Here is a 27,083-nt window from a genome sequence, read left to right on the forward strand (position 1 = left end):
TGGATTTAAAATTTGGATTTAAAAATAGTTACATCCGCAGTAATTTTAGCTCCTGCAGTGCCAGCTGGTGCTTTCTGAAGGTCTGGTTAACTCATGAAAAATAGGCATTATTTAAAGGAAAAGCTCACCAAAAAATGAAAATTCTTAAAATATTCACCAAGACCTTTGTTCATCTTCAGAACACAAATTAAGATATTTTTGATGAAATCTAAGAAGTATATGACAATATAATCAACACTTTCAAGGTCCAGAAAGGTACTAAAGACATCGTTAAAACAGTCATGTGACTGCAGTGGTTCAACCTTAATGTTATAAAGCGACGAGAATACTTTTTGTGCGCAAAAAACAAAAAAATAACGACTTTATTCAACAATCTCTTCTCTTCCCTGTCATTATCCTTACGCAGGTGAGCACAGTGAAGGCTTCCGTGTTTACGTCCGAATGCCGGCTCAGTATTGGCCGGCTCTGATCACGTGATCAGCACGACGCATGCGTGTGACGCTGATGCAGGAACCGGCCAATAATGAGTCGGCGTTCTGATGTAGAACCTGGAAGCGCTGGACGTAAACAACGTATGAGAATAACAGAAGAGAAAACATTGTTGAATAAAGTCATTATTTTTGTTTTGTTTTTGCACACAAAAGTATTCTCGTCTCTTCGTAACATTAAGGTTAAATCACTGCAGTCACATGACTGTTTTAACGATGTCTTTAGTACCTTTCTGGACCTTGATTATATTGCTGTCTATGGACGAGTCATATACCTCTCAGATTTCATCAAAAATATCTTAATTTGTGTTCTGAAGATGAACGAAGGTCTTACAGGTGTGGAAAGACATGAGGGTGAGTAATTAATGACAGAATTTTCATTTTTGGGGGAACTAACCCTTTTAAGTATTAAGTAATAATGAATGATACTTCTAAAGCATTTGTTAATCTTAACCAACGGTAATTTGAACATTCAACTAATACATTTTTAAAATCCAAAGTTGTATTTGTAAACATTCACTGTGAACCACCATGAACAAACGACGAACTACTTACCAACATTTTTTTAAATCTTGAAATTTAAAGGTTTTAAAGGGATGTAGAATTCAGAAACCCTTGTCATTAGCGACACCGGTGGCCGTTAAGTGAACTGCAGCAGCAACTTACTGCTCGTGCACATGTGAAGTACAAGAAGACTGAGCGTGATTCAAGGCCTCGATATACTCACGGCAAAGATCTTTTTTGTTCTTCTCTAAGGGCTAAAAAGAAGTGTGTAATACCTTGATTTGCAGTGATATACTGTTAACGAACATCCGGGCGCTGTTGAGAGCGACGGTTAGATGAATATGTAAATGTGTGCTGCGCGCGCTTTCCTCTCAATAACAAAATAAACACACAACAAAAATGACATCTGTGAGAAAACAGGCATCTGATCGTAGCGATGTGGATCTGTTTGCACCGGCATCATAACGACGGATGAGGTAATTAAAATAGCTCTGTTATGATAGTTAGATTATGAAGACTGTCTGACTATGTAGTTTGAATTAAGCCTTGTTCTTTGCATGACAGATTGATATTACAGTACAGAATTGTTCTTTCGACATTATACTTAACATTGTATTTGTTGCATGTGTCATTGAACGGACGACAGGCTCTCGGCTATGAAGTAGGGGAAGGTCTCAGTTTTTTGTGTTTTTCTCGGTAAGCTGTTCACACATTGGCAATACGAAATTATTAATACACGAAAACTCTCCCATATAGCCTCTTTAAGTTTAAAGAAGTTTTAAGTTTTAGTTAAGTAGTGTCAGATAGATAGATGTTATTTTTCTAACATGATTTAGCACATTGCTAGCATGTTGTTAGCAATGCATATTGCTATGACATGTTTTAGCACGTTGCTATCGTGTTGCTAGTATGTTTAGCACATTGCTTAAGAAATAGATAGATAGATAGATAGATACTAACTAATGTTAATGATGATTAATAATGCTTTAAAAATATAGTGTTCATAGTAGCGCTGGGAGATACAGCTAAAAAATTTATCACGATATAATGTTTCATATTGTATGGTATCGATAATTATTGAAAAAAAAATTGAATAACCTTTTTAAAAAAAAAAAAAAAAAAAAAAAGTAGACCAGTAGAAAAAAAAAAATGTCTGAATGTAACCAATGCATTTTTAATTAAGGCAAACAAAGCAAAATAAATAAAATGTAAACAAATCTTTCTTATATTTTATATGAAGATTAAATAAATGTTAAAGAAACTTAGAGCTGCACAATTCTGGATAAATTGAGAAACTTTTTTGTTTGTTTCAAATAGAGATCACAATTCCGAATGACAACTAAATGAAATAACATAATTTACTGACATAATTTTCTGACAAAATATGAATTGCTGCAGTTTATTGTAAAAATTTTAAATTTATTTGAATTACTTATTTTTAAAAAATCTGGATGTATGATTCAATGACTCGCTCATAAATACTCTTGTTTCATTACTGGATGAATCAGTGTATTTGAAAGAATCTGTTGAATGAAGATTCAACGTCACAAATACATTTTTTAACAGTCACTTGTCGCCACCTGGTGGTGAAACAATGTAATAGATAAATGCGTTATTTTCAGCGCTAAGTTTCTTTCAAAAGCTGCTTTGCTCTATTTTGATCGATGACATAGACATTAGTGTTTTTATCTGAACTATAAACTTCAATCTTAGTAGTTCTGTGATAATTTGAATATTTGTAACACAGAAATAAAGATACTGTGTGATTGAAAGCACATGACAACTGCTCTCTCAAGACGATCTTTGAAGTAGATCAACTGTAAGATGTAAGGAAACCATGAAACTGCCACACAGATGAGATGACGTACTTTTTATTAACAATCTCCCCGTCGCCAGCAGGTACAGCACTCATTTTCATGTTTGTGTGTTCTGATTTCACGTGGCGATTGCTCAACTGAACTCCACAGCAGCTTGTTTGCGTGCCACTCGTAGCGCGTCTGTTTGTGATCCAGGGACGGAGCGAGCTTGAGAGTTGTTCATGCAACCGAACTTCATGTCTGTTTACATATTAATGCATTTAAGTGAAACTATATCGAGACTTATATCGAACGTTTTTTCTATCGTTATCGCTTAAGACGTACCGTCGATAAATATCGATACCGTTTTATCACCCAGGCCTAGTTCATAGTTGGTTCATGTCAGCTAACTCTTTAATGTTAACAAATGAGACCTTATTGTAAAGTTTTATTTTGGGGTGAACTGTTGCTTTAAAATGTGTAATTCACCTCAAGTGAACATGAATCTCGCTCGACAAACAGACAGAAAAGTGGGCTGAGCTTCAGTAGTCCAATTCTTGATGATAAAACGAGCAGTGAATTTACCCCACGGTTTCATCTCCGCTTGATGTCCCTTTACACAGCGATTCATCCATTATTCAGAGTGTATTCATGTGCAAATAATGAAACTCAGAAGAGTTGCTATTAGCTCCCTGTTTGCACAAAATAACCCCCTCCCGACCTTTCTGCCCCAATCACAATATCCTATTGCACCATTATACGTGATTAATTATCTGTCTATAATAGGGCCCAATATTGGGTTGTGGTAATTAAAAGATAATGATGGGCCAATTTGAGCTTTACGAATAAAGATGTGGTATCTCAGCACGTCTCGTATCAGACTGTTCAAGAAAATTTTAAACCCAGGGTGCAGAAGTGAGAGCGATTTTGATATCGTCACCCCCTTGCTTGGTCTCAGCATGATATTAAGATCTTGGTAGAGGTCAGGTGAGACAGATTTACACCTAGTAGTAACACCCGAGATGGGCTTTAATAATCGTAAAACGGGGCAGTGACACAGTAATTGAAACACTCCAAATGGAATCAGTTCAGTGAGTCTTTTAGGATATTTAACGTAAAACGTGTCCTCCAAAATGTATTCCAGCCCTTGGGAAAATAAATAAATAAGGTGGGAGGTGGCTGAATTGTACGTAGCGATGCTTTCTGAATGAGATTGCCACTAAATTGTGACCAGGAAAGAGTTGTGTAGCGTTTTTACAATCGACAAATGAAGTGTGACAGGTAATCACACAGCTTCTGAGTCCAGTCGAGCGAAAGCTTATTAATATCACAGTTTGACCACAGATGATTGGTCCCATTACCGAGCATGCCACACCTCGAATGAGGAATGATTGCATGTGGATGCAAAGAACATTTCGCTTCCGCTGTAGTTGGGTGTGAATCAGATGCCATTCCATATAGATGTAAGGGTGATCTTTCTCTGTTGAATGAGAGAGTACGGACCAGTAAAGTTCTCTGAAGATTTATGATTTGACATTCTCTTTTAATATTAACAGACATTTCAGTGCATTTTTTACAGAGACAATAATAAAGCAACCTGAGGTAATGATTAGAGCAAAATTAGAGTAATTACAGTAAACACTATCTTTACACCAAATTTGCATTAGAACTACATAAAACAGCAACTTGCACTATGAACAAGAAGGGCCGTAACCACCATAGGCGTTAAGTTCCTCACAATAATTGGAAATCGCCAAATTGTCCCCCCAATATTTGAGGTTTCTTAATGCAGCTCACAATTATGCATCGCTCTGATTGTTGTTAAGATGACAGACAGTTTAAAAAGTTATATTTTTAGGCTGGTCAGCGCTCATCAATGTCAAAATGATGGCCAATCAGATCAAGGAAGGCGGGGCTTACTATTCACTGATGGCGAGTGTGAATTCCAATGCGGCGCTTTTAGTTTTTACAGTGAAAGAGTGCGTGCGTGGTAAGATATAAGTAGCTAAATATATAATATTTGACAACTGTTTTATGATGTATATGTTTACTGACCCACAGTAACATACAGTGATGCAAAACACAACTTTTTCATGGAATTTCTCCATTTTGAATTGAAATATGCTATAATTTAAATGACGAGACAAGACTTTTTTTTTTTTTTTTTTTTTTTTTACATTTTTGACATATTAGACATACAAATGAGTGAATGTGTGCATATTATTTAAATAAAATATTATTTGCATTTAAATGAGTTTAAATGAACTACTTCACAATTATATTATATAATTAGACCTAGAACTTCTTTTACTGTTATTATTTCTTCTTTATTTTCTTAAATCCCTTTTTGATCATTTAATTATTATTATTATTATTTTTTTTTTTTTAAATAAAAATACTTTTAAGACATGGTGAAATGATAAAAAAATATATATCATACTAAACACTGCATATAATTTGTAATGACATCAAAAAATTGGGGTTAGTAAGATTTTTTTTAATATAAAAATGCTAATAATAATACTTTTACTAAGAAAGGATGCATTAAATTGGTCAACAGTAACTAAAAATATATTTTAGTTAAATGCTGTTCTTTTGAACTTTCTATTATTAAAAAAAGTTTTCGCAAATATAATAATATTTTTTTTCTTGATCATCAAATCATCATATCAGAATGATTTCTGAAGGATCATGTGACACTGAAGACTGGAGTAATGATGCTGAAAATTCAATTTATCACAGAAATAAATTACACTTTACTATATATTCACATAGAAAACAGCTGATTTACATTGGAATAATGTTTCACAATTTTTACTGTATTTTTAATCAAATAAATGTAGCCTTGATGAGCTTCTTCTTTAAAAACATCAAACCATTGAACAGTGTTATATCTCAGTAATATGTGGCAGTTGTAGCCTTCTAACTTCCTAAGAAAAATCTCAAACACACATGGACTGTACTTGCATACTGAAATATAATATTTTTCTTAAAAACATCCTCAATATCAATGCTTGGGTCTCTTAGGATTAAATGCCTTGCTCAGTGGTTTCTTGAGCGATTCAGACCATAGCCATCCCAGCAAACCGTCCCTTGGAAGAAGAACACTGGCTCTGAAAAAAACAGAAGCTTGGGCATTGGAACAAAAAGGGAAATTCAAGCTTGTTAGTCGGCCATTTGAAATGAGGCCACTGCAATTTTACATACCGTTTGAGCATCACAGCAATATAGACAAACAACAGCGTCCAATATGACGCTATTGCAATAGTCACAACGCAAGAGAACATTAGGAGGAGACATAAAAAGACACTTAGGTGAAATGTTATTTCCTTATAATGTGAAGATAAACGCAGGAGATACAGAGAATGATAAAGATGACCGTGTGCCTGAGGGCAGCAGAGCTTTTGGTCTGCGTTCAGCTTTCGGGAGGGAAATCTATCCAGAAATGGCCTCAATTTCCCACTTTTTAATCTTCTTTTCTCGCTCCACAGACTATAGATTGATTCCTCTTTGCCATCAATCCATTTTGGTTCAGCTCATGCTTCTCCACTTGCTAATGATGATGGCTGCTATATTTAGTGAGTGAAAGCCTGTTTATTTTTCCTCCGAAGCGACAGAGATTAGATGAAAAGGGTGTTGACGATCATTTCATTATGGCAATCTCAGAAGTAAATAATGGACTATTGTGGACCATGAAAAAAAAAAAATAAAAATAAAAAAAATTCTTTATCATACCCGATCAAAAAAAGATGAGATTGCAAAGCTAACCTCAAAACACAAATAATGGACTTTAATTCCATACGAGTCTCCAATATACTTTAGGTGCACAGAAATGTGTCCTTCAGATGAACCCACACTGCTCTGCTGTGATGCAGTGTTCTGCTCCAGATTCTCTCATCACTTCCAGCTGAACTGAGATCAGCATAGTCCTAATCTGAACCGTGTACAACTGATCCAGAGTCAGCGCTTCACACATCTTTTAACCTTTTCATCTACACTGCAATTAATTTTTTTCTTACTCAGTATTTCTGTCTGGTTTTCCGGTACAAATATCTGAACATTTCTTAAATCAACATCAACAGCAAAAGGTTTTCCTGAAAAACTGATCGAAATTAAGTGAGTTTTTGCTTAAAACATGAGAAAATATCTGCCAATGGAGTCTTATTTAAATAATCTTATTTTCCCTTCGAATTATATTACATATTTAGGGCCCGAGCATCAAAATGTGCGAGGACCCTCTTGGAATTGCTCAAAAATTGGCGAAAATTTACATCTGATATGGGTTTCAGAATTGGGTGGGGCAAAATGGCTCAATAGCGCCACCTATAAAAATTCAACGATGTACAGAATTCGGTACATACATGTAATGTCTCAATACCTACAAAAAAGTCTCTTGGAGCAAAGCCTTAGCCCCAACAGGAAGTCAGCCATTTTGAATTTCCTCTGAGATTTTTGTGCAGTTTTTGTGATTTTCAGTCCTCATACTTTAACGAACGTCTCCTACAATTTTAATCCGATCATCAAATTTGGTGAGTGTAATCATAAGGCCTTTGCGATGCTAAATTGCAAAGATCTTGAGTTTTCGTTGAAGGGTGTGTCCCTGGCGGCCTGACAAAGATCGATGTTTCGCCATGAAACAGGAAGTTGCTGTAACTCAGACGAACAATGTCAAATCTGCCCCAAACGTAACATGTTTGATAAGAGTCCTGGCCTGTAGACATCTACGTGCCAATATTCAGTTAGTCATAGCGCCACCAGCTGGCAGCAGGAAGGCTGGCAAATACAAACGACTTTGACATACTCCTCCTATATTTACCTACTTAAATGCATTTTTTCACAGTGGGCTGTTTATATTAGTCTCACGTCATAAAAGCATTCTGAGCCGAGGTGCAAGTATATTTAACCACTTAAACTAGCCTAGAGCACCATCTGCTGTTAAAAATAATCTCAGAATTGATTCGAGAGAGGAAATATCAGAACCGATCCAGAATCATTGTATCGAGAATCAAGAATCGATGTATTGTCCCAGCCCTAATCATGACAGGCCTAGCGGGCACAAACCGGTATAACTGTAGATATCTATGGGTACGATATACGTCACATGACTAAACATCCATCATCGTTTTCTAATACCTCTGTTTTCAGTCATATCCACTTGGGAGAGTGTCTTCAAAAAGCTCCATTTTCACAGGACAAAAATGCTGTTTCAGTGTGAACGGAAGGCCACATAGATGCGTTTTCAAACGCATCCGGATTAATGTCGACAAGACTCAACTTCGCCTCAAACACACTTCGGCACGGTTGGAAAGCTCAGCACTCTCCAATACAGTAACCGAACAGCTGGCCTACTGACGCCATCTTTGACACTGGGGAGCCGAGTGACAGAGTGCATTGTGGGTAATTAATGAACCGTGTTAGAAAGAGGCATTTTTGCTCTGCTACTGAGGGCTACATTCATCACCTCCGAAACAGAGGAAGCATATGCAGGAATGTGTTGCAGACACAGACAGTCCTAATTAGCACATGGCACATGATGTATCAGGAGGATGACGGGCAGAGTGCGGCTCGACTAGTTCGCGGTTAGTTCGCTTCTCTGTCTGCAGTCATACATCATCAGCGTGAGCCAGACGCTGCCGTCAACCGAGAAGCCTCACGATCCACTGACTCGCGCATGACATCATGACATCCCACCCAGAACACTGATGTTTCGCAGAACGGAGGCTGAGCTGTGTTATTTTTAGTTCCTTGTGTTCAAAAACAGCTAGATCATGCAACTCAGGCTATGTCTACTTTAATCCAGATCTTTCTATGTTTTGGCCTTCCGTCCACACCGAGACGGTATGAAAAAACGGCTTTTTGAAATGTACATTCACTGACTGAATTGTGAGATTAATCTGATTAATGGGCATATATTGTAATTAATTTTATAAAGAAAAAACTAAATAATTGATTGACCACCTTAGTAATTTTATGTTAAGTTGCTGTCAAGCCAATTTGACCGATTAGAGACAACAACGAAGGCTTATAGCGCCATCTTTTGGGAAGCAAATTCTGCTGTGCACCAGTAAAATTATACCGACAAAGTCTGAGTAGGGAGATCACCAATTGCTGATCAGAGAAATGTTTACACACAATATTTCAGGAATCATGTCGGACATTTTTTGCTTTTTAAAATAGTCCCGATTAGGAACGAATCACTCTTTTCGGTTGTTTAATTTCGACTCCTCGGCAAAACAGTCTGATTTGGTTCGTGATTCAGTTCAGTTTACAGTTCACAGATTCACACTGAGCATTTAGAGAGCGGGTTCTCGCTCTGTAAAATATTAACGCGATCACTTAAAGGTGCAGTATTGACAGTTAGTGGTTGAAATGAGTACTGCAGTCTAAATTCACAATATTGGAGAGAATTGTTTCCTCCCCCTCCTCAGACTCGACGCTCACGCGGGTTGCCAGATTGAGGAGACGCAACAGGAATGAGGGCAACTGACAATGGAAAGCACCGTGCCTTACAATTTATTTTAATTGTCGAGGCTTTTTAGGTCAGGTAGAATCTGCGATCTCTGACCCAGTTCGTTTGCTGGCTTCCGTGGCTGCAATACGCTGTGTTTTCCACCACCTGGCAACCTGGGGTGTCCAATTTGTGTACTGTTATGTAAATTGGCAGTGGGCGGGGTCACACAGAACAAAACAAAAACAGACATTCTGACACGGAACGCACATTTCGAAGTAGAATAACTGGCTGTCGCATTGATTTTCTGAGAAACGAGTATTTGAACTTAGTATGTGTCCTAAATCTTGGCAAATATATTGGAATATTTGAAACATTTACCGAAATAAAACTTGAAAATGCACGCTCTCGTTCGCCAGAGTCAACTAATGTTTTTTATCATCCGCGCTTGTGAGCAACTCTATACTTCAGGTAAAGAGATTTTCCAACCAAACAATAACATTACCATGTTTTTTGGGTATATACCTTGAAATACCATATCAACATGGTGTGGTGTAATCATTATCATGGTACACTAGCAGTCAAAAGATTGGAATAATTGTCTCTTTTTAATGTCTCTTATATTGAAAACAGTTGTGTTGCTCAATATTTTTTGTCTAATCCTTGATGCACTTCCATTCAAAAATTTAGGATAAGATAAAAAAAAAAAAAATAATAAATAAAACTTTTTTTTCATCAAATTGGTCAAAAGTGACAGTAAAGACATTTATAATGTTACAAAAGATTCAAATTTTGTACTTTGATTAATAGAAAGTTCAAAAGAAACTTAAAATGTATGACAGTCTCCTCGGAAATCTGAAGCAGCACAACTGTTTCCAACACTGATAATAATCATAAATGTTTCTTGAGCAGCAAATCATCATGTCAGAATGATTTCTGAAGGATCATGTGACACTGAAGATTATATATCGAAGTACACACACTATACCGTGGCTTCACTTTTTGGAACTTCAACTAGTATTGTCTGTTTTCTTCCTCCGAAACTAGAAGAAAACATTGCGGAATCCCTTTATAACCCCATTTCCCATAAAGATATCTGTGAAGAAGATGAGAGTGTGTTTGTGGTTTGTGAGGCGCCGCGTTGAGATTACTGAGCTATAATAATTAAAATAGGGTCTTAATGACACAGGCTGAGATGATTCCCCACTGACTTGCACAGGATAAATATTTAATTATTCACTCTAATTATAATGAGAATTCGATGTGCCAACCACTTACTCGTCCTGCTTCAAACAGGGATCTGTTAACCTATAGGCTGTCTCTGCTAGACGAGAGAACACCAATCAAATGATTTCCTACTGATGCACTTATTTGCATTTGCTATTACGCCGAATGGATGGACAGGAGCATAAATATAAGCATAGCAGACCGAAGATTAGCATTTATATCAAAGTGAAGTCAGATTCTAAAGGGAAGGAGGAACAAGTCTTCGAGTAGTCAATACAATTAAGCCTACTTTTTTCACAAGGGCCATATTATAATCAGAAATGTATTTAATTCATACATTTTCACATATATTCATATTTGAAAGTTACTGATTTGTACATTACTGACTGAATACATTTGTCGATGATGTATTAAAGTAATTATAAAGTGTAACACAAGCACGTTTCCTAATGCAGTGTTTCATGGCGTCCTTTGGAAGACAAAACCCAGACTAACAAATGGAGGAAAAGCTGAAAAAGAGCAGTTTGTGGACAGTTATGTAAACATATTAGTCAAGTTGTTTCAAACCCCCTTGCTGCTTGCGGCCAGGGAAAACACACACACACACACACACACACATGGATAGAGGACTGCTGTGAAATCCCAGTTCAATTTCTTCTCTTTCAAGCGTGTGGACACCAGAGGAGGTGAAGATCAATATGGCACATTCTACCATCATTATTACAATTTATATCCTCCGCGTCTCCCAGCCTATTTAATCACAGGATTGTGCCCTCACTGCCTCCTCATCTTTTAACCCCCCCTTAAATGTGCTATCTGATTTTTGTCCAGGTGTCCAGTTCTTAATTAGCTGACGGTGCAAAAGTGGAAACCTCATCAACATTGAGGGTCTAGAAAACAGATGGGAAGCTCATTCGCATGACGTAACAACTCAGTCCTCGGTAGGTGTCACAAACACAATGGTGCGACTTTCCTGCAAGTGCAAGTAGAACATGTACATTTACAATTGTAATGAGTTTAAAAGGGTACTAGCTTAAGATCACTTATCATTCATTCTTTTGCAGAAGTAAGTTCTTAATTTATAAGTCACAGAAGAAGGTGTTTATGTGATTAAAAAAGAATGCACTCAATCAACACGTCATGAAGAGGGATGATATATTGACTCTTGAGAGCGTCAAAGGTTTCTGTTTACAATGTGTTTTGCAGCGTTGAGCACTGTAGCCAATCACAAACATATCTGTTGATTACTTGAACGTGATATCCAATCAGACGTGTTTAAAGTGGATGTGTAATGCCCCCTTTACAAGATGTAATATAAGTCTCTGGTGTCCCCAGAATGTGTCTGTGAAGTTTCAGCTCAAAATACCCCACAGATCATTTATTATAGCTTGTCAAATTTCCCCCTATTTGGGTGTGAGCAAAAACACACCGTTTTTGTGTGTGTCCCTTTAAATGCAAATGAGCTGCTGCTCCCGCCCCCTTTCCAGAAGAGGGCGGAGCTTTAACAGCTCACGCTTCGGTTGCTCAACAACAACAAAGCTGGAGAATCTCACGCAGCCAAAATGAGGATTGTCAGTAACGGTGTTCAGCCTTACATTGTTCAAACCGGAGTCAACACTGATGGAGAGACTCAGGAAGAAGTTACAACTTTTAGAATGAAACTGGACGTTTCTGAATGGTTTGTGGGTTTAATGACTAGTTTGACTTCACTCAAGGATTTGCTCAAATCCATGTTAATTCATTCAGACATAGAAATGCGCACAATTTTTCTCAGAATATGGTTTAAAAGCAGGCTTATTTTGTGTCAGAACAAGCTGCATCTGGTGCAGAATGAATTTGTCCAGTCCTCTAGTGAATTTTTCAGACTGTTTTAGTCATCTAGTTAACCACCCACTGCATGACTAGAGTAGATAGACAATCAGTGAAGCACCCGTCCACATCGTCTCCATTATCTCTGTTTAGGTTCTGATCCGCTCCACGTACCTCGGGCTGTTTAATGAAGCGTCATGCGCCAATAGGTTGTCCTGCGCGGGAGCGGCGGCCACCGGCAGCCATTCATTTGCTCAGAGCAGAGTTATTGCGGCGAGGCGCACATGAAATCAGTGTAATATCTGCCGCGCTGCAGTTACAGTGAGACGCCTGATAACTTGCATAATAACCAGATTAGCAATATGTCACACTAAGCTGTTGGCAAAAGGCTGGGGAATTGGGAAGATTCTCCATTCCTACGGAAATGAGGAGGCTTTAAATAGAAAATGTTGGAACTCAATTTGTCTTGTGTTAAGGGTGAGGATTGTATGTCTCTTGCAAAGCAGGCGCGGTGGAGACTCATTTATCGACTGAACTCGGCACTGTTCATGTGCCATTCGAAGGGCTGGAATTGGGTGACTTTATACATTTTATATTTGCTTGTACCTGAGCTTCTTAGAATCAAAATGAATCATTCTTTGTTCAATAATTTGAATCTTTGAGCGTGTTTACATGCACGTTCTTAACCCAATTATGCTTCATTAGCTGACATGCATGTGGTCATGTAAACGCGTTAACCCGTTTTCCTTTATCAAAGTAAGGTCATAAATGGCTTAAGCAGCTTCGAATGTTTCTGTCTAGAGGAGGAAATGCAGCAGTGGCCAAAAGTGATGTACAGAGGGGAGATTTCTTCAAATAATTCCTCATAATCAAAAAATGAGGAAGATGTTTTACATTAAAATGTTTTAAATATGAGGGAAGAGCAAAACACTAAATTAATTGGCAAAAAAAAAAAAAAAAGCAAACTACAGGTTTAAAAAAAAAAAAAGAAAAGAAAAAAGCATAGTAAAACAAAAAGCTGACAGGAAAAAGCATCCACTGACCACAACATAATCCATTATCAATATTTCATTGGTTTTCTCCTGTTTTTGCATGTGTTCATAATTTCTTTGTATGACAGCCAGGCCAAAAATTACATAGGCACAATTTGGCAGGTTTTATTGTGTTCATATCACAAATAAAACAAGCACAACTACACAATATGCTTACAAAATCTTACATTTTCAATAATATTTAAATAAACTATAAGGATGTTAGTTTTCCTAGGCAGGTCATCCTTTTGGCCACTTCTGACCCAAGAAATTATAGAAATGTGTTCTCATCTCGTGCAGCTGAGGTAGAAGTGGTTCAGTCAAAATACTGCTAATTTTAACACCCCAACTCACATAAAAATTTAAAGTCTGCTAAATTGGAACAACTAATTTTGAACTTTAGTTGGGTTAGTTCGCCCAAAAATGAAATTTCTGTCATTAATCACTCACCCTCATGTCGTTCCACACCTGTAAGACCTTCATTCATCTTCAGAACACAAATTAAAATATTTTTGATGAAATTCGAGAGGTATATGACTCGTCCATAAACTGCAATATAATCAACACTTTCAAGGTCCAGAAAGGTACTAAAGACATCGTTAAAACAGTCATGTGACTGCAGTGGTTCAACCTTAATGTTATGAAGAGACGAGAATACTTTTTGTGCACAAAAACAAAACACGTCCAGCACTTCCAGGTTCTCCATTAGAACGCCGACTCATTATTGGCCGGCTCCTGTGTCAGCGTCACACGCATGCGTCGTGCTGATCACGTGATCAGCTTTGGCCAATACTGAGCCGGCATTCGGATGTAAACACGGAAGCTTCGCTGTGCTCACCTGCGTAAGGATAATGACATTGAAGAGAAGAGATTGTTGAATAAAGTCGTGATTTTTGTTTTGTTTTTGTGCACAAAAAGTATTCTCGTCTCTTCATAACATTAAGGTTGAACCACTGCAGTCACATGACTGTTTTAACGATGTCTTTAGTACCTTTCTTGCAAGTATACTTTTGGTACTCTTTAAATATCTTGCTTTTATAGACTGATAGTTATCATACTATTCTTACTAATAGTGATATCATAACACATTTTAGGCTTAATATTAAGAAATATGCATTGTGCAATAAAGAAGCACTCCAAATAAAGTTTAATTATAATATTTATACCAGTAAGTCTCAAGCGATATGTCAGTAAATATGTTAATGAATTTGTAGTATACTTCGTATGAAATATACCAATTTTGGTATAGTTTTTTTTTCACTAGGGTTGCGATGGAACTTGCTGAACATCCAAAACAATGTTGTGTACTAAACGCACTCGTTTGATGTGTGTAGATATGATGGTATTTTTACCAGCCGAGAACTCACGAAGGGCTTATAAAATGTGTACAAGAGTCAAAACAGCGGCAGGAATCCCTCCGTCACACACTAACGGGACTAGACACGTTTCTGACGCCAGTACCAAACTGTAATGGGCAGCATCGTGACTATGATATTTCATATTTCAGTCGAACCGCACCAGAGTTTCGGATGCCAGCATTCACACTTAGATGATTTTTGGGAATTTTTGGCATATTGGTGTGCATGTAAACACGTTCTTTGTGAATACACGGAGGGTAAAGCAGCACAAGACATCCTTCGTGTTAATTTCAGGATATTTTCGGTCTGAAAGCAGAGCTCTGGTGGTTTTTGACCTGCGATGATAAAAGCAGCTCCATTTTGAATGGCGAAACAAACAATCAGACTCAGAATTGAATAGTAGTCGGAGCTTGGCTGTTTGGAAAGTAATTACCTTGATGTTTGTAGCGGGGACATTTGCCACAGGGAAAGTGCCCTGTGAGGCAGTTATCGCTGGCTAGCCCACGACTCGTTCGCACTTTAAATAATCCTCATTAACCAACTGCCACAGTCGCAGGTTATTTAAGAGTGAGAATATATACTATACAACTAGAGCTGTCCAATTTACCTCTCACTTCCCTGGGACGTTAGATTAGAATTAATTACATGACATTACAAGTCTGAACTCTTGCCAGCAGATTTGGTAATCTGGATTAGAGGTGTGATCACACACGCAAGGTCGACTCTCAAGCTGTGACTTTCAAAGCGGTCCATTGAAGGACTCAAAACTGTTTGTGTAATAAATGCGTATAGAGACTCTGGTGTACATTTCTCCGCAAACTTTGCTGAGATGCAACAAATATTTGCTAATGGATGCAGAAATTAGTCTATTGTATTTAGTATCTGGAGACTGACTAACACAAATTGCTAATTGTACTCTAAATACTGCCATCATTAATTAAACATAGGGCTGTTTGTGCTGCTTTTGTTTGTTATTCGAAGTTCAATAGACCCGACAGCTAGAACGCACTGTTTAATGCTCATACAATAGTTTTTCTTTCGTTTGCATAAACGTTAAACAAGCGCTAAGTGGATTATGCAGAGAATGTCATTAAAATAGACACTGATCATAACGGACCTTTTTTTAATCTATTTATTTTTGTACCTATATGAATTATTTAACAAACACTCTAAAAAATGCTGAGTTAAAAACAACCCAATTTGGGCTATTTGGCAACCCAGCGCTGGGTCAAAATTGGACAAACCCAGCTTTGGGTTGTTTTTACCCAGCTGGCTGGGTTAAATGTTTGACCCAACATGATGGGTTGTTTTATTAAACTCAACTATTGATTAAAAATTACTATATTGCTGACTTAAAATGAACCCAAAATACACTGAAAATTAAAATCTTTATTATTTATTAATATGCAAGAACACCCAGGAATGTACAAAAATATAGGAACGAGTTAAAACAACATGTATGTGAGTGAAAAAGTGCAGAAAAGAATGATGAAATCGCATTTTAAAAGTTAAATATTTAATAACGTATGTTTGAATACAAATTTGACCATATTTTTCTTATTTTTTTCTCACACCAACGAACTGACTAAAAGCACTGTGGCCAAAACTCGCTGCAGCCAGTTTTCAAAGTTCTCTCTCCTCTCCACTTCGATTAGTTTTCATCTGTTTTGCGCATATATCCCTGTTGTAAGCGCAGCGTTGTGTTGCTGAAATCTGAGCCGGTGATGGGCCGCTGGGTTGCTGTTCAGCTGACTGACATCTCATCCCTGTATGTTACATTGCATTAAAATGATTTACAGTACTGTAAAGACTTTATAGACAAAATAAAATGTATACAAACCTTTATTTTATAGAAGAAAAGCACCAATTCGGCGGCGTTGAGATCTGACGAGGATGCACAAAGCCCGCGCTCTGTCTAACCCAACAGCTGGGTTTATGGAAGGCCAAACGGTTCAAAAACACGTGAATTTTAACAATGTGCGTATTTCACATGTTAAATACGTTTACGCATTAACGACGTGCTGATTTTTCACATGCAAACAACACGTATTTAACGGCAAAAGTTTCAAAAACGTGAATTTTAACACGTTAACGCGTAAAATGTGCATATTTCACCGTATTTCACGTGTTAAATACATGTTGTTTACGCATTAACAACGTGCTGATTTTTCACGCGCAAACACGTATTTAACGCTAAAAGGTTCAAAACGTGAATTTTAACTTGTAACATGTAAAATGCGTGTTGTTTACGCATAATCAACGTGCTGATTTTTCATGTGCAAACAACACATTTAACGCTAAAAGGTTAAAAAACGTGAATTTCACAGTATTTCACGTGTTAAATACATGTTGTTTACGCATTAACAACGTGCTGGTTTTTCATGCGCAAACAACACGTTTTTAACACTAAAAGGTTTCAAAAACACATTTTTACCTGTAACAACCCCCAAAATGCGCTTATTTCACACATATTTAAAGTGTATTTAAAGCGTATTTCACGCGTTAAATACGTGTTGTTTGCGCATTACCAATGTTCTTATTTTTCATGCGCAAACAACACATATTTAACGCTAAAAGGTTAAAAAACACTTGCATTTTAACACGTTAACAACGCATAAAATATGCATATTTATGCATTGTTAATGTGTTCAAATTCACAAGTTTTTGAACCTTTCGGCCTTCCGTACTGGGCTGCTGTGGTAAACTAAGCCACCGCTGGGTTGTTGCGTCGGAGGGCAGGTGGGGAGGGGTGTATTGTTTCAACTGTCAGTGAGATTGACCACCCTCTATAACCCAACGGCTGGGTTACACAAAAACTACCCAACCATGGAAAAAATAACCCAACAGGCTCAACCCTGCAGCGTTTGGGTAGAAAAAACAACCCAGCGTTTTTTAGAGTGTAACGTGGCATGAAAAGCTGCGTCAATCAATAGCATGTGAGATATCCACGCGGTGCATGTCGGCGTGACGCGCCGGGACTCTTGGAGGGCCAGACAGATGTTCTCTCTGGGGGGCAGCGAGAGGGACGGAGGGGAGGAGAAAGAGAGGTGCACTGAACATCGCTTCCTCAAAGAGCCCGCTGCGCCCGCTGTAATTGTTGCATGTGTCGTATGAATTCCCCGCTGAGTTCTCCGTTTCTGTTGGGTTTTTTCCTCTGCCAAACCTCTCTCTCTCTGGCGTCACTGTGGGGATCGAGCCAAGCTGGCTCAGATGCATGTGTAGCACAAAAGTGCTGCTTTCAAAAAATAAAACAAACAAAAGAAATCACCCGCCGAGTCTCTGTCGTTCTGGATGAGATCAGAATCGATGTTTTGTGTTAGTGAGAGGTACAGATCATTAGCGATTCAGACAAGTGTGTCGGGACATTCTTCTCTATTTTGAGTCGAAGGTTAAAGTGTTTTGGCTACTAATGTGGCTCTAGTTATCTTAAACTTGCATTTCAATTTCACACCTCGTCCTGAAAGCATTTCACGGATGGTTTCCAGAAGGTAAGATAAGGTAAAAATGAGATATTAGCCCCAAGGATGAAGAAGCAGAGGGATGTAATGATCAGGTGAGGTTGTTTTTCTGAAAAGGAAAAGCTGTGTTTACTTCTGCCTGAATATCTGATCATTGTGCGCAGACATTTTTTTTCTTCAGTAATATTTCAGCTCGGGCATCAGCAAATAAGAACCAAATCAATCATGCTGTTTTTCTTTTTTCCCCTACATCAAAAGCAAAACATGATTTGGCTCAAGGGAAAATTAGACATGCAGGACGGAGCCAAAGTTCCTCATATTTATCTTAATTTGTGAGCTTTATTTATGTGTTTGTTTATTCTTTCTTTCTTTTTTCTTTCTTTCTTTCTTTCTTTCCTTCTTTCTTCCTTTCTTTCGTCGGAATGGTTGAAGTCTCGCAGCAGGAAATCATCCTCTAAATTAGATTACAGATCAAGGCTTCTGAGAGACAGCAGTATCATCAAATTATCCTCCAGCCTGAAATTGATACACAAATCCAATTAAATAACCATAAATTCATATAAATACAGGGGCTTTTTATAGCCATTAGAGGTGGACAGGTTAATTGTCTGTTGTGATGGAAACAGACTCCCTGCAAACGTTTTTGCAAACATATTATATTTTATATTCGAAGAGATTCGAACATAAAACAATTACAAGAATTTAAAATTGAGTTCAGGGTGACTTTTAGTTCATGTCTAATAGCTACGATTGCATCTAATTTGCTAATATTATTTATTTGCAAACATGCACTACTTTAAAAGTTTTGAGTCAATAAGTAAATTCATACTTTTATTCATGAAGGATGCATTAAACTGATCAAAAGTGACAGAAAAGATGTTTATAATGTTACAAAAGATTCTATTTTAACTTTCTATTCATCAAAGAATCCTGAAAAATAAAATGTATGATGGTTTCCACAAAAATATGAAGCTGTTTTCAACATTGATAATAATCATAAATGTTTCTTGATCATCAAATCATCATATCAGAATGATTTCTGAAGGATCATGTGACACTGAAGACTGGAGTAATGATGCTGAAAATTCAGCTTTGATCACAGGAATAAATTACACTTTACTATATATTCACATAGAAAAACTTCAATCTTAAATTGTAATAATATTTCACATTTTTTTACTGTATTTTTGATCAAATAAATGCAGCCTTGGTGAGCAGAAGAGATGTTAAAAATGTTAAAAAATCTTACTGACCCCAAACTTTAAAATTTAAATTTTAATTGCAAATATTCAAAATTATTATTGCAAATAATTCATTTGAAGTATGTATATATATATATATATGTGTGTGTGTGTTAGATTGATTATATGTTGAAGGGCCCTTAACAGTATGAAATGAGCTTTTATTTTGCCTGTCAGCTACGTTTTGCTTTCACCTTCAGCCAACTAGCGTCATTTTTCGGCGGCTCCAGAGTGATTAGTCACATGTTATTGGCTCCAAAAAATGAGCTTCGATGAGCAAAGATGGCAGATTTCAAATCGCACGTGCTCCAGCCGACGGATATTATAGACTGAAACCAATAAACGACACCCTAATAAAATATGAGTGGATTTCTTGTGATGTGCACTTTTTCCATCAGCAGTAAAGCCAGATAAACGATCAAGGGAAGCGCATCTCTCCATATCATGAACAGCTCAGTCAAAAAGTGTTTCGTTCTCCCCAAGGTAATTTAACACGGCAAACAGAACTGTACCTTTACACTCGGTTTACACATGGTCATCTCTGTCTCTCCCACCCTCACTTGCACCGGAGGGCTATTTTTACTCCGCTAATAAGAATTCATGGCAGGGAGGCACTTTCTCTTGAAACAATGTGTGCAGAATGGCCAGGCTGCTGGAGACTAGAATAACAGCCGGAAAGATAAACAACGTGATTAATTGCTATGAGATCCTGCCGGAATGTGAGCAAAACCCTCATGTATCATATAATTCATATTCAGGAAAAAGCACAAGTTTTTGCTGCTCTCCGCAGTTTCATTGTGCAAGACCGCGGTCACCATCGCCGTCTTTGATGTGGAGGGCTTCAGGGTTCAGACACAATAGGGTCTGCCTATCTCTCGCTCTCAGGGATACCAACACATTTCTAGTCATGAAACGCATCGGACAAGGCCTGTAGTTTCAGCGAGTCTCAACCGTTCGGTTTTGTTTAGTTTAACCTGTCTTTGTTAACTCAATTTTCTTATTTTTGAATAATATTGAACGAAGATACTGTGTTGCAAGAAAAAATTGACAAATAGCATTGTGTTGCATCGTATTGTAATTTCTCTTCAGAATTTGTGGATGTATAACTTCTAATTAAATTTCACCATAAAGTGATGTTACTTTTGTTAAACGTACCCACTGGATTTTGATAATAATCATAAATGTTTCTTAAGCATCAAATCATCATATTAGAATGATTTCTGAAGGATCATGTGACACTGAAGACTGGAGTAATGATGCTGAAAATTCAGCTTTGATCACAGGAATAAATTACACTTTACTATATATTCACATAGAGAACAGCTGATTTACATTGGAATAATATTTCACAATTTTACTAAAAGAGACTTCTTTCAAAAACATTAAAACATCTTACTGACCCCAAAATTTGAACGGTATACATATAACATTTGACATTTAGTGTATATAAATGTTATTGTGTACTCTAAAAAAAAAATGCTGGGTTAAAATGGACAAACCCAGCGACTGGGTTAAATTTTTGATTAGCCTGCTTGGTAGTTTTATTTAACCCAACTATTATTTAAAAATTACTGTATTGTTGCTTAAAATGAACCCAAAATACAGTATGTTGGAAATGAACATTTATTAATAAGTTTAATGAATAATAATTAAATTGCTTATTAATAAATGTTCACCTTTTGATTATTATTGTTTCCTCTTATGTCTGATTTTTAATTTCCAACCTATTTTGGGTTCATTTTAAGCCAGTCATATAGTAATTTTTAAAACAATAGTTGGGTTAAATAAAACTACCCAGCACGTTGGTCAAACATTAAACCCAACCGCTGGGTCAAAACAACCCCAATCACTGGGTTTGTCCATTTTCAACCCAGCATTTTTAATAGCATAATACATAAAATATTGTTGCAAATAATTAATTTTATTCAAATGCTTGTGTTATTTGATGATAATTAAATCTCACCATAAAGATTTTGGTAATATTGTGATTAAACTTTATCTTATGTAAACTATACTTTGATCAAATTGATGCGAATAAGCTGTGAATCGCAGCAAACATAATCACAGTCAAACACAGCATATGCCAATTTTTAATGGTAATAAACAAGCATGTAAACACTTTAAACACATCTGTTCCATTCAGACCAAAGTGTGCATGTGTGCTCATGTTGTGCGACATGAATATAATGCAGTATATTGACGGTCAAAAACATTGAAATGGAGGCATTTTAGGCCCATCAACAGAAAAAAATGATGCCAAAGAACTGCTGAACAAATCGGTGTTGGCTGGAAGATCTTGACCGACTGTATGTGAGTTTATCATCTGTGTTGTGGCAGTAAAATAACCACAATTCTTAGTGAATAATCCGAATAATGAAAACTGCATGTAAATGGAAGTGAAAAAAGTTTGCACGTGTGCACCTGCGATCAAGTCCTTACTCTGATTATTGTAAAAATCGCATGTAAATGTAGTCATTGAAATGAACCCTAATAGGCAGTATTCATCCGTGTAGCTGTGCTGTGTGTGTTTTCTGCACATATTCAAGAATCGTCCACTTCTGGTATTGTACACAGGCCTTGAGACTGTACTGAGTTCAGATGCCAAATCCAAATCCAAACATTATCCGCTGCTTTCCCAAAGACGAAAGGATGTACTTCTGTCTCTCCCAGGAGGACAAAACTGCTGCAAGACTTCTGTTCTTCTCTGTTCTTCATACTTCTTTTTGCCTGTATGTGTGAAACACTGCCTTGACATCGTCTACTGCTACGAACATCGGAAACACCGTAGAAGATAATGGTAACACTTTATTTTACAGTGCCCTCGTCACGTTACATGTATTGTAATAACTATAAATTATGCATAATTACATGCAACTAACCCTATAGTAGGCTAAGTACATGTAGTTCATTATTATTACTCAGTACTTGAATGTATAGTTACACTGTAACATTGACATCTTAAAATAAAGTGTAACCAATAGGATTTCTAAAAGGACAAAATCGACGTTTGATTATTTTAGACGGTCTGAATGCGTTAAGTATGCCGTTCTTGTTGAGGTGATAAATAGATGTATAAATAAATAACAAACACCTTTAAAATCACCAGAAGGATGCTCGTCACAAGCCATTATTTGCTGTGTAATTAGTGCTGAATTTTAATTGCTCAATTAGGCTGATAGCACTGTCTGTGGCATTGAAATAAAACTAATCCAGTGGGTAAATTCAGTTTCCTTTCCTTTTAATGTAATGCAAAAATTGACCCAATATTGTCAACATTTAGTTTTATTTAGTGACTGCTGTTTGAGTAACAGGCACAGAAACATCCGTTAGCATCATAACGCTATGAATGAGGATCATAATTGAGCAACAGCGGCAAACCAGGATATGGCTTTTATACAACAGTATAGATCAGGTTATTACTATTATTTTTTTTTAATTTACATTTTGGTGTGTGTGTGTGTGTGTATGTATATATATATATATATATATATATATATACACAGTGCTCAGCGTAAATGAGTACACCCCCTTTGAAAAGTAACATTTTAAACAATATCTTAATGAACACAAAAACAATTTCCAAAATGTTGACAAGACTAAGTTTTATAAAACATCTGTTTAACTTATAACATGAAAGTAAGGTTAATAATATAACTTACATTTTCAGTTTTACTCAAATTAGGGTGATGCAAAAATGAGTACACCCCACTGAACGTCTCTGGAGCAAAGCTAAATTTTAGACTACAAATGTCTAATTTAACAAGAATTCAAGCACAGGTGAGTCTAATTCTTCATTACACAGGTGTCCAGCAGACAGTTGACTATAAAAGGGTGTTAAAACCCCTTCCCATTTCATGCTGTCAGCAATGGCACCACATGGAAGAGAAATGTCACAAGACCTGAGAAAGAAAATCATTTCTTTACAGCAGAAAGGTGAAGGCTACAAGAAGATCAGCAAAGCTTTACTTATCAGTCAGAATACTGTAGCAAAAGTGGTACAAACATTTTAAAAAAGATGGAACTGCAACCATCTCACAGAGACGTCCAGGTCGTCCACGGAAGTTAACACCTCGACAGGAGCGTCTTCTGATGAGAAGGGTTGAGGAAAATCGCCATGCAAGTTCAGTAGAAGTAGAAAGCCAAACTGGGCTGACTATTTCCCGTGACACAATACGGCGTACACTGCAGAGGAATGGCATGCACGGGTGCCGTCCACGAAAGAAGCCTCTACTAAAGCCCAGGCACAAAAAAGCCCGCCTAGAGTTTGCCAGGGCCCATGCTGACAAAGATGAAGACTACTGGGACTCTATACTCTGGAGTGATGAGACCAAGATAAATGTTTTTGTAACTGATGGCTTCAAAACTGTATGGCGTCGCAAAGGTGAGGAATACAAAGAAAAACGCATGGTGCCTACAGTGACGCATGGTGGTGTCAGTGTCCTTATGTGGGGCTGCATGAGTGCTGCTGGTGTCGGGGAGCTGTGTTTCATTGATGGCATCATGAATTCACAGATGTACTGCTCTATACTGAAAGAGAAGATGCTACCATCACTCTGTGCCCTTGGTCATCGTGCACTTTTCCAACATGACAATGATCCTAAACACACATCTGAGGCCACTGTTGTATTTCTGAAGAAGAACAGGGTGAAAGTGATTCAGTCGAACACCTATGGGGAATTCTGAAGAGACAAGTTGAGCATCACTCTCCATCCAGCATCCAGTCTCTAAAAGAGCTCATTCTTGAAGAATGGAAAAAGACAGATGTTGCAAAATGTTGCCAACTTGTTCATTCCATGCCTAGAAGACTGTCATTAAAAATCATGGAGGCCAAACAAAGTAGATGAAGTAGTTTTTGTTGTGGGGTGTACTCATTTTTGCATCACCCTAATTTGAGTAAAACTGAAAATTTTGTTTTCTGAGTTATGTTATTAACCTTACTTTCATGTTATAAGTTAAACAGATGTTATATTAAACTTAGTCTTGTCAACATTTTGGAAATTGTTTTTGTGTTCATTGAGATATTGTTTAAAATGTTACTTTTCATTGGGGTGTACTCATTTACGCTGAGCACTGTATATGTGTATATGTAAATACTCTTATTAATAAACTTACATTTAAATGTACATTTTTGTACATTTATAATTGCAATATTTTTTTTCTTTTTTTCACATTTTATTTATTTTATTTACTTGCTTAATGAACATTTTCAAAACACTTTTATATTAAAAAAACGTAAATTTAGATATATATATATTTTTTTTCTTCACATTTTATGTATTTACATTTTGATAAGGCCAGCAGTTTAGATTTCTACTAATTGCTCAACTACTAATTCTACTAATTGCTATTAATTTTTCATTGGCCCTAACTAAAATATATATATATATATATATATATAATGCATTTTTTATATATATATATATATATATATATATATATATGTACTTATTATTTTACTAATTTACTAAAAATTCACTAATTTATTTTTTATTTTAATGAACTTAAATTTAGAATTTTATATTTACATTTATAAGTGTAATAATTTCATTTTAAATGTATTATTCAATATTTTACCATTTTAATATAATAACAAAAAGAAAACAAATACTATTTGCATTATACATTTTCTTTCACAAAATGTTATGTTTTCCTTAAAAATAAAGTTTTTGATAATACCTGGAAATGAAATGATGCAGTTATTCTAATTCTACAGCTCTAAATTTTCATTTTGATTTTAATGCACTTAATTCATTTGAAATTTTATATTTACATTTATAATAGTAATATTTTCATTTTAAATATATTGTTCAATATTTTACCATTTTAATATAACAAAAAATATATTTTTTATTTCCACAAAATGTTTTCTTTAAAAATAAAGTTTCGATAATACCTGAAAACGATGCAGTTATTCTAATGCTACAGCTCTCTCCCACGGGTCCTGATCCAGCTGTTTATCCTGTCATGTTTTCTCATCAACAGTATTGATCATTTGGTACTCTCTCACATTAAATGCTGTGTACACGAGTTTATGATGAAGATGTGCGATGCATCTGCACAAAACTGTCTTAATGCCCTGTTAGCAGGAAACACATTGTCCTCTCTATGTAATTAAGTGAAGGAGAGAACAGGTACAATAACAGGCCTTTGATTCCTTAAATAGACCTACTACACTCTTACTCTGCCACCAACCCTGCACTTTATCCAGAGCACTGAAGGCCCAATTATGCCTCTCTCCATTGAATTTAACAGCGTATCGAGCATCCTGCTCGTGTAGTTCGCTGAGCAGATGTGCGTGTTTACGGCTCGGATTAAGGGTTAACCGTCCTCCTCTAGTTCACGGGTCCCAGTGTGAAGGACGAATGGAATAATTACTTGTTATAATTTCACTAACAAATAACCCGTCTATTCTCACTTGGAAAATACATACGGAATGGGATCCAGATGATGTGATCAGTTGCTCTCACAAGCCCTTATTCCTATTATAATGACTTAATCCAAGAGTGGGATTTTAATACGAGGCGCGGAGGCCAATTGGAAATGCCTCATAAATAAACAAACAGAGGCAGTGTACACAAATAAAAATTATAATAACAAAAAAGGCTCTCTAAACAGAGGTGGCGCACATGCATTATGGAAATTTGCTAATGAGCTCGCTCTCTGAAGCTTTCAATGACGAGCGACCGATCACCTGTGAACACTGAATCTGATTCCTGTCTGATCCACATCTAGGTCAGAGCAGATGTGCCAACAACCAAAATGATGGGGGAAAATCATGTCATTGAGGACAAAGCTGAGAGCGGATGGAGAGCAGTTGCCATGGTGATGTGATAGCCACACCTGGTGATGCTGATGCTGTGTGTGTGTGTGTGTGTGTGTGTGTGAGACAGACAGACAGAGATCCACAGGGTTTTGAGCTCATGCTGCATAGACCGTGTTCAAGGTGATCAGCGCGATTTCACCAGGCCTCATTTGTCTGAGCAGACGGTTCCTCCTCACCTCTGTCCCAGGATCAAAACACACATAATTGTCACAAGATTTGCACTAATTAAATATTCAGTTTCTTAAAGTCGCCTAAGTAGTGAAAATCTTCTCTCATGAGTCCTGATGAGTTCGGCTCATTAATTAGAGATTATATGCATTATGCATCATATGACGGCACATTTTCTGACTGTCCACAGTCTGAACGCTGACCGGCTGCTGCATATTGTGGAATCATCAGTTTCAAAACTGGGAAGCACCGAAGTTACTTAAAAAAGTACCAAATTGAAAGAATCGTCACGTTTGAGGAAGAACTACTATAATCGCTAGATTTGCTTTTTTTTTTTCCAGTTTTGTGGTGTCAGATCTTTGAGAAATATTCAGAATAGTTTGAGGCACAAATAGCAAGTTAGCAAAATCCATTGATTTTATATTCCGCTTTGTTTTTGAATTGTATCTGTGAATATTAATATTAATTTTGGACTGATTACAGTTTTGATTATCTTTTGTATGTGTGTGTGTGTGTGTGATTGTGTTATTTTAATATTTTTTAATATATTGAATTAGATATTTTTATATTTTCAGTTTTCATTTTAATTTTTGTGAAGTTTTAGTAATTTTGATGTGTTTTTTTTCTTTTGGTATTATTATTTTTTAAGATGTCTATATAGTTTAGAGTTTATTTACTTTTGGCTATTTTATAGTTTAGTACTTTTCACATAAACTAAAATGAAAATGAGAA

At 36.6% G+C, this 27,083-nt stretch overlaps 1 long non-coding RNA gene across 1 annotated transcript; it reads left to right on the forward strand.

Annotated features, from left to right (window-relative positions):
• Positions 1-1,140: 1,140 nt before the first annotated feature.
• LOC127499407 (uncharacterized) lies at positions 1,141-27,083 on the forward strand. The gene is made up of 3 exons (XR_007926123.1): positions 1,141-1,468; positions 11,295-11,404; positions 26,093-27,083. It is a non-coding gene; the product is annotated as an uncharacterized LOC127499407 (long non-coding RNA).

This window comes from Ctenopharyngodon idella, chromosome 18 (genome assembly GCF_019924925.1).
Source record: "Ctenopharyngodon idella isolate HZGC_01 chromosome 18, HZGC01, whole genome shotgun sequence".
NCBI classification, from domain to species: domain Eukaryota; kingdom Metazoa; phylum Chordata; class Actinopteri; order Cypriniformes; family Xenocyprididae; genus Ctenopharyngodon; species Ctenopharyngodon idella.